An 18,324-nucleotide genomic window follows, 5' to 3' on the forward strand; every position below is an offset into this window, starting at 1 on the left:
ATGGCTGTAGGAGTGTCAGTACTCTGGTTAATGAACCACTAAGGAGTGATAAAGATAATTACCAAGATGGCCAACTACGTCCTTCTCCCAATGTGGAAACCATTAGGACCGCTGCAGCACTGCCACACACACACACACGATGAAAGGAGTGCGTGCAGGAAGCTGAGTTCTAATTGAGTGGAGACAGCAGGAGGAGTCTCTAAACTACTTCCTGTTAGAATCTGACCCTGATGTAAGGCCACGTTCAGAACCTGTCCAATAAGAAATGCTTGTTTTCATTGCAAAACGTTTCTCTACGGTTTGCATTCATGAATACACCTCAGGGCACACACACGAAAGCGATTAAAGTATCCTCTGCTGTGGTTTGATCTCAGACAAAAAAATGATCTGCTTTCATTCAGCCCTGTAGGTCTCATATCCTAGTGTGCTAGTGTGTAACAGTCTCTCATACCACTTCACATTTCACTAGACGCTCTTATCCAGAGCGACTTACAGTACTGAGTGCATACATTTTCATACTGGTCCCCCGTGGCAATCGAACCCGCAGCCCTTGCATTGCAAGCACCATGCTCTGCCAACTGAGCCACACGGGACCATACATTACCAATCCCTCCTACATGAGCCCATACCCCCTAATACTATCTCAGTTCTGTTTCCTTTGGACCAGACCCCAGGAATTTATATGAGGGGGGAACTATGACAGAGTACTGTACACTACCTAACAGGGCACACTAAAACAGGTCTCACAATACTCCATCCTCTTACTCTCTCTCTCTCGCGCTCTTACTCAATTCAATTTCAATTCAATTTAAGGGCTTTATTGGCATGGGAAACGTATGTAAACATTGCCAAAGCAAGTGAAGTAGATAGTTTCTCTCTCTCTCTCTCTCTTCTCTCTCTCTCTCTCTCTCTCTTCTCTCTCTCATCTCTCTCTCTCCCCCTCTCTCTCTCTCCCCCCTCTCTCTCTCCCTTCCTCTCTCTCTCTCTCTCCCCCTCTCTCTCTCTCCCTCTCTCTCTCTCCCCCTCTCTCTCTCCCTTCCTCTCTCATCTCTCTCTCTCCTCCCTCTCTCCCCATCACTTGACTGAGGTGAGGTTGTGCACTCTATCCTTCCTTAGTGAAAACAGATGTGTGTGTGTGTACCGTAGTGAATCATAACTCAGCGCCTGTTTCTTATCCCCCAGCTGTGAGTCTTGATACGCTTCACACCCAGAATCCATCTCAGCTGACACCCCCCACCCCTTATTCTTACTATTATTTTGGTGTCTTGTGTGTTTTTGTTCTACCTTGTTATTTTTAGTATTACATTGTTAATGATTATTGCATTGTTGGGGTTAGAGCTTGCAAGAAAGGCATTTCACTGTACTTGTGAATGTGACATTAAAACTTGAAACATTACTTCACTACTGAATCACCTGGTCTATCTAATAGATGGATTACCTGTCAAATGAAAAGAGACAGACAGCATATATGAACCATGTTGTTCTTGGACAAGAAACTGTATTGGGCTCCGATGGGAAATGGACATGAGACTGTTTAAACGTTACACAGGGGAAGATATCAATACACACTGAGAATTTCGACATTGTTTTACTGCTAAAATATAATATAGTTGTGTTGCTAGGCTACTGTAAATTATGTTTCTCTGCTGTTTGTATTGGGGAAGTGGGAGGGACCAAGCGAACGTCAACAAGACTGCGTCATATGACTGACATTGCAAACAGCGAATCAGAAGCTTGTCCGCGTTTTAAACTGACCAATGAGAGATTTAGCATCTTTGTTTGCGGAAGTGGAGCTGCTATCGTCGAGGAAAGTTTCGAGAGCAAATGTGTCTGTATTTTGGTGTTGTTTTACAGCTCAAATGAAAAGCAGCTCACTCGAGAACGAGTGTAACATGGTAATACAAAGTCATACATTCTATAAGAGCAGATAGCACTATAAATATCCCACGTGTGCTTTCTCCGTCGACGTTCATTCTTTCAAATCCGCTAGCCAGTTTTCGGCAAAAGAACAACAACAACTTGCGTTTATCGTGTCTTTCTTGTTTGTTCAGATGACTACCTGTTCACTGGAGCACCCTAACGGGCAGGAGGCCGACTCTGTCCCTGCCAAGCGGCTCTGCAAGGGGAAGTGCGCGCATGATGGGTTGGTCGGAGGTGGAGTGGGGGAGACAAGCAGGACCGTGGAGGTGGTAGGTGACATATCACTAATCTCGGCAACAACCCAGAACCAACATTATGTTACCTCTGTTTGTCCACGAGAGAACAGTTCACTGACCTAGATAACCAGAAAGGATGGAAAATTTACCAGTGTCAATCCGCAGAGGGCCAATCCGGAGTTGAAACAATAACAAAGTGGGGACCCCGCCTCTGTTTTTGTAAAAAGCTGAGGGCTGGTTGTGGAAAAATGTAACCACTCTCAAATTCATGGACAGAGCTTTGGATGCAAGGACTGACCATCCAATATATAGAAATGATAGCTTTAAGCATGTTTTAAAGCTGTACAGTGTTCGTTTACATTTACAATGCTGACAAACATTGCAGTAAAACAAGCACTTATCCAGAATGTATACTGTAAATCCACAAAAAAATGGATGTAGCAACTGTAGATTGGCATTTTACCTTATTTTTCTTTACTTTGTAGCAGTACATCCAGTTGGTGCCTGTTCGCACGTTGGCTAATATTACTTAGCTAGCCAACTTGACGCAATGTTTGTTCCTCTCTAGTCTATAGTCATGCCAGTGTATAACATTTTACATTTCAGTCACTTAACAGACGCTCTTATCCAGAGCGACTTACAGTTAGTGAGTGCATACATTTTTCATACTGGCCTCCCGTGGGAATCGAAGCCACAACCCTGGCATTGCAAGCGCCATGCTCTACCAACTGAGCTACACGGGGGGCCCTCCTGTCTGTCTCTCTCTAGTCTATAGTCATGCCAGTGTACAACCCCTCCTGTCTGTCTCTCTCTAGTCTATAGTCATGCCACTGTACAACCCCTCCTGTCTGTCTCTCTCTAGTCTATAATCATGCCAGTGTATAACGCCTCCTGCTGGCTGGATGAGTGTCTGCAGGGGATTCTGGACCAGGACTACACTGGCTCAATGGAACTGTCTGTCTACGATGACGCCAGCAGTGTGAGTTACTAGAATACTACTATAGTACTACTAGAGTACTATTAATACTACAGCACTGTGAGTTACTAGAATACTACTACAGTACTACTACAGTACTACTAATACTACAGCATTGTGAGTTACATACGTGCGTGTGTGGGTTGTGTGTGTGTGTGGTTTTGTGTGTTTGTGTGTGTCAGGATGGTTCCAGAGCGATAGTGGAAGGATGGAGGGAGAGGCTGGAGAGGAGAGGTGTTTCCATGGTGATCTCTGGCCATGACTCCGCCCAACCCAGAGGAGGTAAGTGTGCGTGTGTGTGCGCAAGGTGTGTGTGTGTGTGTGTGTGTATGCGAGGTGTGTGTGTATGTGAGGTGTGTGTGAGGTGTGTATGTGAGGTGTGTGTGTGTATGTGAGGTGTATGTGAGGTGTGTGTGTGTATGTGAGGTGTGTATGTGAGGTGTGTGTGTATGCGAGGTGTGTGTGTATGCGAGGTGTGTGTGTATGCGAGGTGTGTGTGTATGTGAGGTGTGTGTGTATGCGAGGTGTGTGTGTATGCGAGGTGTGTGTGTATGCGAGGTGTGTGTGTATGTGAGGTGTGTGTGTATGCGAGGTGTGTGTGTGTATGCGAGGTGTGTGTGTATGCGAGGTGTGTGTGTGTATGCGAGGTGTGTGTGTATGCGAGGTGTGTGTGAATGCGAGGTGTGTGTGTATGTGAGGTGTGTGTATGTGAGGTGTACACGAGGTGTGTGTGTATGTGAGGTGTATACGAGGTGTGTGTGTGTACGAGGTGTGTGTGTGTGTGTGTTGTTGATCTCCTCTGTCTCTCCTCTCCTCCAGTGGGCCATACCAAGAACCAGGCTGTGTCTCAGAGCTCTGGACCATACCTCTGCTTTCAGGACGCTGTGAGTCACAACACACTGTGTTTATGTTAACGTGTGTGTGTGTGTGTGGGCGAAAGAGGTGGAGTGTGACAGTAAGTGTGTTGTGGAGGTCTGGAGGGATTCATCGTCATGCTCTAGCTGCTGTCTGACACACACCTCGGCCAAGCAACCAAGTGTTTAGTACCACACACACACACACACACACACACACACACACACACACACACACACACACACACACACATTCAAAACACACACACATTCAAAACACACACACACACAGGCTATATAATAGGTGGGTACTGTATCTGATCCAAGATGGCGTAGTAGTGCAGTTGTGTTTTTATCGTATGTCTGTAAATAGCCTGTAAATACCCTATTTTTCGTACATATTTCCCTATCAGACTTTTCATCCTTCTACAAGATATACTTTCCTGCAACCCGCCTCACTCAATGTGGAACGGATTCTATTATTGACTTACCTTTATCTAGAATCTAGAATCTCCAGTTGAAACTAGCTAGCCAGCTAACTAGCTACTTGCTATTAGCCACAGCTAGCGGTGTTTCACCCAGAACATTGGATTTTTTTCTGCGGGATTAATTTTAATCACTGGACATTGATCACCGGATATTCGGCCAGTCTGCACAGCGCGTTATCGACCCAGAACATATCAGTTTTTCCGCGGAATCACTGAATCGCTGGACCTTTAACTCCGATTCATCGCTACCAGCTAGCTACAACAAAACGGACGCTGTGGTCTGGCTAATCATCCTGAGCTAGGCCCATCTCCCGGCTATCTACCTCTCTGTCAACCGGATGGGACCACCTAGTGTTGACACGGAGCCCCGCCGATCCTACACGACTGGTCTGCCGACGAAATCGTCTGATGTGGTTACGACGTTAACCACGAAGATTCCATCCATCTGCTAGCCCTGGCCCGCTAGCACACGTAGCCGTGGCCTCTTACTCACTAGTACTTCACCACCGGACCTTATGATAACTCAGCTATACAGCTGATATCTGCTGGACTGTTCCTTTTTTACGGTACTACATCCTGTTTATGTTTAGCCTCAGCCCAAACATGGTTAGTTTATTGTTGTTTCGGTTATTTCTAATTGTACTATATCACTGTAGACCCCCAGCCTAGCTAAACCTGCCTTAGATAGCTCCTTTGCCCCTCCCCTATACACGCGGAGACCGACTCAATTGATGCCTCCAGCGATGCTATCTCTTTCATTGTTACCCAACGCTTAGGTTTACCTCCACTTTACCTCATATCCTTCCATATCCTTGTCTGTACATAATGCCCTGAATCTTTTCTATAACACCCGGAAATCTGCCCCCTTTATTCTATGTACCCAACGCACTAGAAGACCAGTTCTTAAAGCCTTTAGCCGTATCCTTATTCTAGTCCTCCTCTGTTCCTCTGGTGATGTAGGGCTAACCCAGGCCCTGCAGCCCTCAGTATCACTCCTACTCCCCAGGCGCTATCATTTGATGACTTCTGTAATCGCAAAAGTCTTGGTTTCTTGCACATAAATATCAGAAGTCTACTTCCTAAGTTTGAGTTATTCACTGCGTTAGCACACTCTGCCAACCCTGATGTTCTAGCAGTGTCTGAATCCTGGCTCAGGAAGGCCACCAAAAATTCGGAAATTTCCATCCCCAACTATAACATTTTCCGTCTAGATAGAACTGCCAAAGGGGGTGGAGTTGCAATCTACTGTAGAGATAGCCTGCAGAGCTCTATCATACTATCCAGGTCTGTGCCCAAACAGTTTGAGCTTCTACTTCTAAAAATCCACCTTTCCAGAAATAAGTCTCTCACTGTTGCCGCTTGCTACAGACCCCCTCCGCCCCAGCTGTGCCCTGGACACCATATGTGAATTGATTGCCCCCATTTATCCTCAGAGTTTGTACTGCTTGGTGACCTAAATTGGGATATGCTTAATACCCCAGCCATCCTACAATCCAAGCTAGATGCCCTCAACCTCACGCAAATTATCAACGAACCTACCAGGTACAACCCTAAATCCGTAAACATGGGTACCCTCATAGATATCATCCTGACTAACATACCCTCTAAATACACCTCAGCTGTCTTCAACCAGGATCTCAGCGATCACTGCCTTATTGCCTGCGTCCGTAGCGGGTCCGCGGTCAAACGACCACCCCTCATCACTGTCAACGCTCCTAAAACACTTTAGCAAGGAGGCCTTCCTAATTGACCTGGCCCAGGTATCCTGGATGGATATAGATCTCATTCCGTCAGTAGAGGATGCCTGGTTGTTCCTTAAAATTAATTTCCTCTCAATCTTAAATAAACATGCCCCATTCAAAAATACAGAACTAAGAACCGATATAGCCCCTGGTTCTCCTCAGACTTGACTGCCCTTGACCAGCACAAAAAACATCCTGTGGCGTACAGCATTAGCATCAAATAGCCCCCCGCGATATGCAACTTTTCAGGGAAGTTAGGAACCAATATACACAAGCAGTCAGGAAAGCAAAGGCTAACTTTTTTCAAACAGAAATTTGCATCCTGTAGCACTAACTCCAAAAAGTTTTGGGACACTGTAAAGTCCATGGAGAATAAGAGCACTTCCTCCCAGCTGCCCACTGCACTGAGGCTAGGAAACACTATCACCACCGATAAATCTACAATAATCGAGAATTTCAACAAGCATTTTGCTACAGCTGGCCATGCTTTCCATCTGGCTACCACTAACCCGGCCACCAACTCTGCACCCTCTGCTGCAACTTGCCCATGCCCCCCGCTTCTCCTTCACACAAATTCAGACAGCTGATGTTTTGAAAGTGCTGCAAAATCTGGACCCCCTACAAATCAGCTGGGCTAGACAATCTGGACCCTTTCTTTCTAAAACTAGCCGCCGAAATTGTCGCAACCCCTATTACTAGTCTGTTCAACCTCTCTTTCATAACGTCTGAGATCCCCAGAGATTGGAAAGCTGCCGCGGTCATCCCCCTCTTCAAAGGGGGTGACACTCTAGATCCAAACTGCTACAGACCTATATCCATCCTGCCCTGCCTTTGAAAGTATTCGAAAGCCAAGTTAACAAACAGATCATCGACCATTTCGAATACCACCGTACCTTCTCCGCTATGCAATCCGGTTTCCGAGCTGGTCACGGGTGCACTTCAGCCACGCTCAAGGTCCTAAACGATATTATAACCGCGATTGATAATAGACAGTACTGTGCAGCCGTCTTCATCGACCTGGCCAAGGCTTTCGACTCTGTCAAACACCGCATTCTTATTGGCAGACTAAATAGCCTTGGTTTCTCAAATGACTGCCTCGCCTGGTTCACCAACTACTTCTCAGATAGAGTTCAGTGTGTCAAATCGGAGGGCCTGTTGTCTGGACCTATGGCAGTGTCTATGGGGGTGCCACAGGGTTCAATTCTTGGGCCGACACTTTTCTCTGTGTATATCAATGATGTCGCTCTTGCTGCTGGTGACTCTCAGATCCACCTCTACGCAGACGACACCATTTTGTATACATCTGGCCCTTCATTGGACACTGTGTTAACAAACCTCCAAACGAGCTTCAATGCCATACAACAATCCTTCAGTAGCCTCCAACTGCTCTTAAACACTAGTAAAACTAAATGCATGCTTTTCAATCGAACGCTGCTGGCACCCGCCCACCCGACCAGAATCACCACTCTCGACGGGTCTGACCTAGAGTATGTGGACAACTCACAAATACCTAGGTGTCTGGTTAGACTGTAAACTCAACTTCCAGACTCACATAAAGAATCTCCAATCCAAAGTTAAATCTAGAATCGGCTTCCTATTTCGCAACAAAGCCTCCCCTTCACTCATGCTGCCAAACATGCCCTCGTAAAACTGACTATCCTACCGATCCTTGACTTCAGCGATGTCATTTACAAAATAGCCTCCAACACTCTACTCAGCAAATTGGATGTAGTCTATCACAGTGCCATCCGTTTTTGTCTCCAAAGCCCCATACACTACCCACCACTGTGACCTGTACGCTCTTGTTGGCTGGTCCTCACTACATGTTCGTCGCCAAACCCACTGGCTCCAGGCCATCTATAAATCATTGCTAGGCAAATCCCGCCTTATCTTAGCTCATTGGTCACCATAGCAGCACCCACCCGTAGTCTGCGCTCCAGCAGGTATATCTCACTGGTCATTCCCAAAGCCAACACCTCCTTTGGCCGCCATTCCTTCCAGTTCTGCTGCCAATGACTGGAACGAATTGCAAAAATCTCTGAAGCTGGAGACTCTTATCTCCCTCAATAACTTTAAGCATCAGTTGTCAGAGCACCTTACCGATCACTGCACCTGTACACAGCCCATCTGAAATTAGCCCACCAACTACCTCATCCATATATTGTTATTTATTTTGCTCTTTTGCACCCCAGTATCTCTATTTGCACATAATCTCTTGCACATCTAGCATTCCAGTGTTAATACTATTGTAATTATTCTGCACTATAGCCTATTTATTGCCTTACCTCCATAACTTGCTACATTTGCACACACTGTATATATATTTTCTGTTGTATTTCTGACTTTATGTTTTTTACCCCATATGTAACTCTGTGTGGTTTTTATTGCACTACTTTGCTTTATCTTGGCCAGGTCGCAGTTGTAAATGAGAACCTGTTCTCAACTTGCTTACCTGGTTAAATAAAGGTGAAATAAAATTTAAAAAATAAAAAAAATATCAGAGTAAATGTTTGACAGAGCTGTCAGTATAATGTGTGGACTGAGAATGAGACTCCAGCCTCTGTCTGTCTGAGTGTGTGTGTGTGTTTGAATGTGTGTGTGTGAGTGTTACACTTAGTGATTGATAAATGAGCCTAAGCTCCACTGTGTGTTACCGGTGTAATGTCAATGGGTGAGTTTTTTTTTTTCATGGCCCGGTGCTAGAGGTGGGCGGAGTTTTATACTTTTTAGACCAGTCCATTGGTCCTTAAGTGAAATCTCCACCCACCCGGGGCACCGGGCCATGCAAAACGAACTCGCCCATTTCCTCCGACTGTGGTGTGTGTGTGTGTGTGTGTGTGTGTGTGTGTGTGTGTGTGTGTGTGTGTGAAAAGCCAGAGAACCAAAGCACTAACCAGGGACATCACACACACATACTTGGATGTGCCCTGGTTTATGACGCATGAAAAATATGAAAATGGAACTGAATCATAGTCACAAGTTCTGGCCCCCTCCATGCTGTGTGTGTGTGTGCTGTGCCTTGGGCTGTTCTGTGCCCCCCCCCCAAAAAACATAATTCCTGAAATAAAAACCTCTTTCTTGTCCTGACTGGGGCTGAAACAGAGTTCAAAGAAAACAGTGATACAATCAGACCATTTCTCTACAAATATAATAAAATGGTCAAATAGAGTTCATTTTCTCTCTTAACTATAATCCTCTCCGCCCGCGTAGAGTTTAATAGAATGAATCGGGTAGATCTGAAGTAAAAACATTTTTGGGGTGGGGTGTCTCATATCGAAATCATTGGCTGAGCCTCTGGACTGAGAACAGAAAGTTAAATTGCCCTAGTTTCTCATAATCCATGAAAATAATGCATCAGTGATTCGTATTTCCTGCATCTTTCTGAAGAAGTAACCCCTGTTTCTGTGTGCCTGTTGTTGAGTAGCCAGTTAGCATGCAGAAACAGTTAGCATGCAGAAACAGTTAGCATGCGTAAACAGTTAGCATGCGTAAACAGTTAGCATGCAGAAACAGTTAGCATGCAGAAACGGTCATTTCTAAAGGCTTCCCCCACAAAAAACGCCCCAATTAAATGTTGACTGCAAAGTAGGCCTACCTGGCAGAATGTTTTACAAACTCTCTCATGAAACACTGCTACAAGAACCGCTACAGAAACACCGCTAACCAAACACAACGGTCTCTACCTAGTGCACAATTGAATTAAATGGTCTCCTGATGTGGTTTAAGAATTGTTGTGGACTTAGAACATCCAATTTTGTTTTTTCTATTAACAAAAGTGTGGTTTTGAGAGTGAAAACCTTAGAAAAATCAGAGGAGAACCCAAAACCTGGAAAAACAACCAAGAATTTGGCAAAAAAAACGAGTCGATTTTCTAGTGCCCTATGTTGTCCTGTCTGGGGAGACTGAGGTTGTCATTACATGTCATGATAAACCTTAAACCCAGACCTTAATCGACATCCACGTCATCGGCGCCCGGGAAGCAGTTGATGGGGGTTAACACCCTTGCTCAAGGGCAGAACGGCAGATATTTTGCTTGTCTGCTCAGGGATTAGAAATAGCAACCTTCCGGTTACTGGACCAACATTCCTATCCGCCAGGCTACCTGCCGCTGAGATAGATTGAGTGTGTGTGTGTCTTGGTCACCTGCTGGGGTCTCTGGTGTGGTCGTCCGTATTCTGACCTCGTTAGTTAGCGGTAGAGGCAAGCGTTTTTTGTGTCCTTGTGCGGTAGTGTATCCCGAACACAAATGGATGCACTGCTAGTAGCTTGGGGAAATCCTTAGGGGTTTTAATATAATATGTACAGTGCCTTGCAAAAGTATTCATTCCCCTTGGCGTTTTTCCTATTTTGTTGCATTACAACCTGTAATTTAAATTGATTTTATTTAGATTTCATGTAATGGACACACACAAAATAGTCCAAATTGGTGAAGTGAAATGAAAAAAATTACTTGTTTCAAAAAATTCAAAAAAATAAATAACGGGAAAGTGGTGCGTGCATATGTATTCACCCCCTTTGCTATGAAGCCCCTAAATAAGATCTGGTGCAACCAATTACTTTCAGAAGTCACATAATTAGTTAAATAAAGTCCACCTGTGTGCAATCTAAGTGTCACATGATCTCAGTATATATACACCTGTTCTGAAAGGCCCCAGAGTCTGCAACACCACTAAGCAAGGGGCAAGACCAAGCAAGGTGCACCATGAAGACCAAGGAGCTCTCCAAACAGGTCAGGGACAAAGTTGTGGAGAAGTACAGATCAGGGTTGGGTTATAAATAAATATCCGAAACTTTGAACATCCCACGGAGCACCATTTAAATCCATTATAAAAAAATTGAAAGAATTTGGCACCACAACAAACCTGCCAAGAGAGGGCCACCCATCAAAACTCACGGACCAGGCAAGGAGGTAATTAATCAGAGAGGCAACAAAGAAACCAAAGATAACCCTGAAGGAGCTGCAAAGCTCCACAGCGGAGATTGGAGTATCTGTCCATAGGACCACTTTAAGCCGTACACTCCACAGGGCTGGGCTTTACGGAAGAGTGGCCAGAAAAAAGCCATTGCTTAAAGAACAAAATAAGCAAACACGTTTGGTGTTCTCCAAAAGGCATGTGGGAGACTCCCCAAACATATGGAAGAAGGTACTCTGGTCAGATGAGACTAAAATTGAGCTTTTTGGCCATCAAGGAAAACCCTATGTCTGGTGCAAACCCAACACCTCTCATCACCCCGAGAACACCATCCCCACAGGGAAGCGTGGTGGAAGCATCATGCTGTGGGGCTGTTTTTCATCGGCAGGGACTGGGAAACTGGTCAGAATTGAAGGAATGATGGATGGTGCTAAATACAGGGACATTCTTGAGGGAAACCTGTTTCAGTCTTCCAGAGATTTGAGACTGGGACGGAGGTTCACCTTCCAGCAGGACAATGACCCTAAGCATACTGCTAAAGCAACACTCGGTTTAAGGGGAAACATTTAAATGTCTTAGAATGGCTCTAGTCAAAGCCCAGACCTCAATCCAATTGAGAATCTGTGGTATGACTTAAAGATTGCTGTACACCAGCAGAACCCATCCATCTTGAAGGAGCTGGAGCAGTTTTGCCTTGAAGAATGGGCAAAAATCCCAGTGGCTAGATGTGCCAAGCTTATTAGAGACATACCCCCAAGAGACTTGCAGCTGTAATTGCTGCAAAAGGTGGCTCTACAAGGTATTGACTTTGGGGGGATGGGGGTGAATAGTTATGCACCCTCAATTGTTCCGTTTTTTTTGTCTTATTTCTTGTTTGTTTCACTTTTTATTTTATTTTGCATCTTCAAAGTGGTAGGCATGTTGTGTAAATCAAATGATACAAACCATTTTCATTACAGGTTGTATGGCAACAAAATAGTAAAAATTCTAAGGGGGGTGAATACTTTCGCCAGCCACTGTATGTTCTCTTGACCACTCTCTCTTCTCTCTCTCGCTGACACTTTACTCCAAAGGGGGTCTCTCCTCCCTGCTCTGCCCCAGTCTGGGCTCTCCTCTGTGGGTTGAAGAGGTCACTCCACACCCTGTGAGACCTGGAGCCGCGTGGCTGACGCATACCCATATCACTGCCCCCCGTCAACCCTCCCATGACAACACCCCCAAAATCTTTCATCACATTCCCAGTGGGCCAGAAGTTGACATACACTGAATTAGTATTTGGTAGCATTGCCTTTAAATTGTTTAACATGGGTCAAACATTTCAGGTAGCCTTCCACAAGCTTCCCACAATAAGTTGGGTGAATTTTGGCCCATTCCTCCTGACAGAGCTGGTGTAACTGAGTCAGGTTTGTAGGCCTCCTTGCTCACACATGCTTTTTCAGTTCTGCCCACACATTTTCTATAGGATTGAGGTCAGGGCTTTGTGATGGCCACTCCAATACCTTGACTTTGTAAGTAACTTTGGAAGTATGCTTGGGGTCATTGTCCATTTGGAAGACCCATTTGCGACCAAGCTTTAACTTCCTGACTGATGTCTTGAGATGTTGCTTCAATAAATCCACATCATTTTCCTTCCTCATGATGCCATCTATTTTGTGAAGTGCACCAGTCCCTCCTGCAGCAAAGCACCCCCACAGCATGATGCTGCCACCCCCGTGCTTCACGGTTGGGATGGTGTTCTTCGGCTTGCAAGCACCCCCTTTTTCCTCCAAACATAACGATGGTCATTATGGCCAAACAGTTCTATTTTTTGTTTCATCAGACCAGAGAACATTTCTCCAAAAAGTACGATCTTTGTCCCCATGTGCAGTTGCAAACTGTAGTCTGCCTTTTTTATGGTTTTGGAGCAGTGGCTTCTTCCTTTCTGAGCAGCCTTTCAGGTTATGTCGATATAGGACTCGTTTTACTGTGGATATAGATACTTTTGTACCTGTTTCCTCCAGCATCTTCACAAGGTCCTTGCTGTTGTTCTGAGATTGATTTGCACTTTTCGCACCAAAGTACGTTCATCTCTAGGAGACAGAACGCGTCTCCTTCCTGAGCGGTATGACGGCTGCGTCGTCCCATGGAGTTTATACTTGCGTACTATTGTTTGTACAGATGAACGTGGTACCTTCAGGCGTTTGGAAATTGCTCCCAAGGATGAACCAGACTTGTGGAGGTCTACAATTTTACTTGGCTGATTTCTTTTGATTTTCCCATGATGTCAAGCAAAGAGGCACTGAGTTTGAAGGTAGGCCTTGAAATACATCCACAGGTACACCTCCAATTGCCTCAAATTATATAAATTAGCCTATCAGAAGCTTCTAAAGCCATGACATCATTTTCTGGAATTTTCCAAGCTGTTTAAAGGCACAGTCAGCTCAGTGTATGTAAACTTCTGACCCTCTGGAATTGTGATACAGTGAATTATAAGTGAAATAATCTGTCTGTAAACAATTGTTGGAAAAATTACTTGTGTCATGCACAAAGTAGATGTCCTAACCGAAATTTGTGGAGTGGTTGAAAAACAAGTTTTAATGACTCCAACCTAAGTGTATGTAAACTTCCGACTTCAACTGTATATTTGATGTGTGAGGGAAAATATGTGTCTCTAATATGGTCAGATTAGGAAGTGCAGCTCAGTTTCCACCTCATTTTGTGAGCATTGTGCACATAACCTGTCTTCTCTTGAGAGTCAGGTCTTCCTACGGCGGCCTTTCTCAATAGCAAGGCTATGCTCACTGAGTCTGTACATAGTCAAAGCTTTCCTTAAGTTTGGGTGTCCCGTGTAGCTCAGTTGGTAGAGCATGGCGCTTGCAACGCCAGGGTTGTGGGTTCGATTCCCACGGGGGACCAGTATGAAAAAATGTATGCACTTACTAACTGTAAGTGGCTCTGGATAAGAGCGTCTGCTAAATGACTACTATATCCATATCATGTTTTTTTATGAATATATTGCTGGATATATTGCTTGAGAATTGTAAATGTAAAATGTCACAGTTGTCAGGTAATGTGTGCTCTCTGTTTAGGGCCACATAGCATTCTAGTTTGCTCTCTTTTTTTGTTAATTCTTTCCAATGTGTCAAGTAATTATCGTTTTGTTTTCTCATGATTTGGTTGGGTCTAATTGTGTTGCTGTCCTGGGGCTCTGTGGGGTCTGTTTGTGTATGTGAACAGAGCCCCAAGACCAGCTTGCTTAGGGGACTCTTCTCCAGGTTCATCTCTCTCTAGGTGATGGCTTTGTTATGGAAGGTTTGGGAATCGCTTCCTTTTAGGTGGTTGTAGAATTTAACGTCTCTTTTCTGGATTTGAATAATTAGCGGGTATCGGCCTAATTCTGCTCTGCATGCATTATTTTGTGTTTTATGTTGTACACAGAGGATAGTTTTGCAGAATTCTGAATGCAGAGTCTCAATTTGGTGTTTGTCCCATTTTGTGAATTCTTGGTTGGTGAGCGGACCCCAGACCTCACAACCATAAAGGGCAATGTGTTCTATAACTGACTCAATAATTTTTTGCCAGATCCTAATTGGTATGTTGAATTGTATGTTCCTTTTGATGGCATAGAAGGCCCTTCTTGCCTTGTCTCTCAGATCGTTCACAGCTTTGTGGAAGTTACCTGTGGCGCTGATGTTTAGGCCTAGGTATGTATAGTTTTTTGTGTGCTCTAGGGCAACGGTGTCTAGATGGAATTTGTATTCGTGGTCCTGGCAACTGGACCTTTTTTGGAACACCATTATTTTGGTCTTGCTAAGATTTACTGTCAGGTCCCAGGTCTGACAGAATCTGTGCAGAAGACCTAGGTGCTGCTGTAGGCCCTCCTTGGTTGGTGACAGAAGCACCAGATCATCAGCAAACAGTAGACATTTGACTTCAGATTCTAGTAGGGTGAGGCCGGGTGCTGCAGACTGTTCTAGTGCCCTCGCCAATTGGTTGATATATATGTTGAAGAAAGTCGGGCTCAAGCTGCATTCCTGTCTCACCCCACGACCCTGTGGAAAGAAATGTTTTTTTTTGCCAATTTTAACCGCACACTTGTTGTTTGTGTACATAGATTTTATAATGTGGTATGTTTTTCCCCCAACACCACTTTCCATCAATTTGTATAGCAGACCCTCATTTCTTTCTCTCTCTCTTTCCACCTCTCTCTCTCTCTCTCTCTGTCTCTCTGTCCCTCTCACTCTCTGTCTGTCTGTCTCTCTCTCGCTCTCTCTCTCTCTCTCTCTCTCTCTCTCTCTCTCCCTGGTGTGTTATGTCTGATGTGTGTGTAAGTGTTGTTTCTGAGCACGTCTGTTTAGATCCTCTCTGAAGGTCGCGACCTCCCAGAGTGCTCTAGTCATAACAAACACACGGTTAAAACATCAACATGCCTTGAAATGTGTGTGTTGTGTTTGTGAGAGAGCTAGCTAACTGGATGTATTTGTGTGTGTGAGTGTGTGTGTGTGAGAGAGGGAGCGTGTTAACCGTATCTGTGTGTGTTCCAGGATGATGTGATGATGCCTCAGAGAATCCGTCTCAGTACGAGGCCTGCCTCGTCAACTCTACCTCTGTAAGTACAACTCTGTCTGTCTAGAGCCCAGGAAGAGAGAGGAAGAGAGAGAGAGAGAGAGAGAGAGAGAGTGCACAGCTCTAGTCTGATGATTTACCTCCCTGGAACCTCTCTGCATTCCACTGTGGTCTTACCCTCTCTACTCCTCCATATCTCTCTCCTCCTCCCTCCCTCCCTCTCTACCTCTCCCTCCCTCTCTCTCTGTCTCTCTACCTCCCTCCCCCTCTCCTCCCCTACCCCTCTATCTCTCCCTCCCCTCTACCTCTCCCTCCCCCTCTCTCCTCCTCTACCTCTCCCTCCCCTCCTTCTCCTCCCTCCCTCTCTCTCCTTCTCCTCCTCCCTCTCTACCTCTCCTGTCTCTACTCTAAATCATCATAACAATCAGGAAAACCTTACCATTCTGTATGGCCGGAATTTCCCAAAATCCTTCTGTCATGCGTGTATAGTGTTTCTGAGATGTCACGCCCTGACTCAGGGGACGGTTATTTGTTGAGTCAGGGTGTGTATATTTTGTGTTGTTTATTTCTATGTTTAGTTTCTAGATCGTTTAGATCTATGTTGGCTAGGGTGGTTCCCAATCAGAGGCAGCTGTAGCTCGTTGTCTCTGATTGGGGCCCATACTTAGGCAGCCTTTTGGCACCAGTCTGTGTGGGATCTTGTTCCGTGTGAGGTATGTTATTTTGTCTACCTCGGACTTCACGTTTCGTTTGTTGTTTTGTCGTGTGTTCAGTACGGAAATAAATATGAATACATATCACGCTGCGCCTTGGTCCTTCTCGTTAATGAGCGAACGTGACAGAAGATCTCACCAATCCTTGATCAATCAGCGTGATGAGGAGAGAGGATGGACTTGGGAGAAGATGAGCGAGAGTCTGGCAAGAGGGATGGAGGCCATGATCACGGGGGAGAGACAAGCCCAAAACAGTTTTAGGGGGGGGCTCACGCCGTGGACGACGAGGCAGCAGGAGGCCACGATAGAGCGGTTCAGCCGTTTAGCAGAGGAGGCCACCAGATTAAGGGGGTCATTGGTTCAGAGGGAGCAGAAGGAAAGTGTAGAGGCACGGCGAGAGGAGCTGGTTAGGCAGCAGAAGGAGCGGGTGTTAATGAGGGAACCCAGTCCCACTCCTCGCACTAATCAAGTGGTGCGTGTCGCCAGTCCGGTCCGGCCCGTTCCTGATTCCCGCACTAAGCCAGTGGTGGGTGTTCCCAGCCCAGTCCGGCCCGTTCCTGCTCCCCGCACCAGACCAGTGGTGCGCGTCGTCAGCCCAGTCCGGCCTGTTCCTGCTCCCCGCACCAAGCCAGTGGTGCGCGTCATCAGCCAGGTCCGGTCCGTTCCTGCTCCCCGCACCATGCCAGTGGTGCGTGTGTCCAGTCCGGCACGGCCCGTGCCTGTTCCACCGGTGCCTGGTCCGGCACCGGTCAGCTGCTCCACTCCGGAGCCAGAGCAATCCGCTCCACCGGGGTCCAGTCCAGCCCCGGTCAGCGGCTCCACTCCGGAGACAGAGCAGTCCGCTCCACCGGTGCCTGATCCAGCTCCAGTCAGCGGTTCCAGACCAGACCAGGGGCGCAACGGGGAGGTGGAGAGTAAGTGGTGGTTACACCCGGAGCCGGATCCGCCTCCGAGGCGGAATGCCCACCCGGCCCCTACCCTATTAGGTTTATGTGGCGCGGTCGGAGTCCGCACCTTTGGGGGGGGGGTACTGTCACACCCTGACTCAGGGGACGGTTATTTGTTGAGTCAGGGTGTGTATATTTCGTGTTGTTTATTTCTATGTTTAGTTTCTAGATCGTTTAGATCTATGTTGGCCAGGGTGGTTCCCAATCAGAGGCAGCTGTAGCTCGTTGTCTCTGATTGGGGACCATACTTAGGCAGCCTTTTGGCGCCAGTCTGTGTGGGATCTTGTTCCGTGTGAGGTATGTTATTTTGTCTACCTCGGACTTCACGTTTCGTTTGTTGTTTTGTCGTGTGTTCAGTACGGAAATAAATATGAATACATATCACGCTGCGCCTTGGTCCTTCTCGTTAATGAGCGAACGTGACACTGAAACAGTTGTGTGTGTGTGTATTTAGGTGTTTCTCTCTGAGAGAGAGAGAGAGAGAGAGAGAGAGAGAGTCTTCTCTACTTATTTGCCCTTTGAACTGTGTGAGAGAGCAGCAGACAGGGTGGAGAGAGGAAATGAGAGGGATTGGTTCAGCTATGTGGAATAATATGGGTTGACTGTAGGGTTGTTTTACATCTCCACTTGTAGATCATTTAATCTCTCTGTCTTGTGGATCATTGGGATAGATGCAGAACAGAAAAAGCATTCCATCTCTCTCGCTCTCTCTCACTATCCTTTCTAACCCCCTGTCTCTTTTTCCCTCTCTTTCCCTCTCTCTCTCTCTCTCTCTCTCTCTCTCTCTCTTTCCTCTCTTTCCTCTCTCTCTCTCTCTCTCTCTCTTCTCTCTCTCTCTCTCTCTCTCTCTCTCTCTCTCTCTCTCTCTCTCTCTCTCTCTCTCTCTCTTCTTTCTTTCTCTTTCTCTTTGTCTCTCTCTGTGTGTCTGTTTGTCTCGTTTCTCTCCAGTGTCTCCTATTTCTGTGTCTGTACATCATATGATTAGTTGGT

At 46.0% G+C, this 18,324-nt stretch overlaps 1 pseudogene; it reads left to right on the plus strand.

Annotated features, from left to right (window-relative positions):
• The first annotated feature begins 1,793 nt into the window (after window positions 1-1,793).
• The window catches only part of LOC123484179, a 30,413-nt pseudogene continuing 13,882 nt past the window's right edge, over window positions 1,794-18,324 (plus strand).

Source organism: Coregonus clupeaformis, unplaced genomic scaffold, assembly GCF_020615455.1.
Source record: "Coregonus clupeaformis isolate EN_2021a unplaced genomic scaffold, ASM2061545v1 scaf0217, whole genome shotgun sequence".
Taxonomy (NCBI): Eukaryota; Metazoa; Chordata; class Actinopteri; order Salmoniformes; family Salmonidae; genus Coregonus; species Coregonus clupeaformis.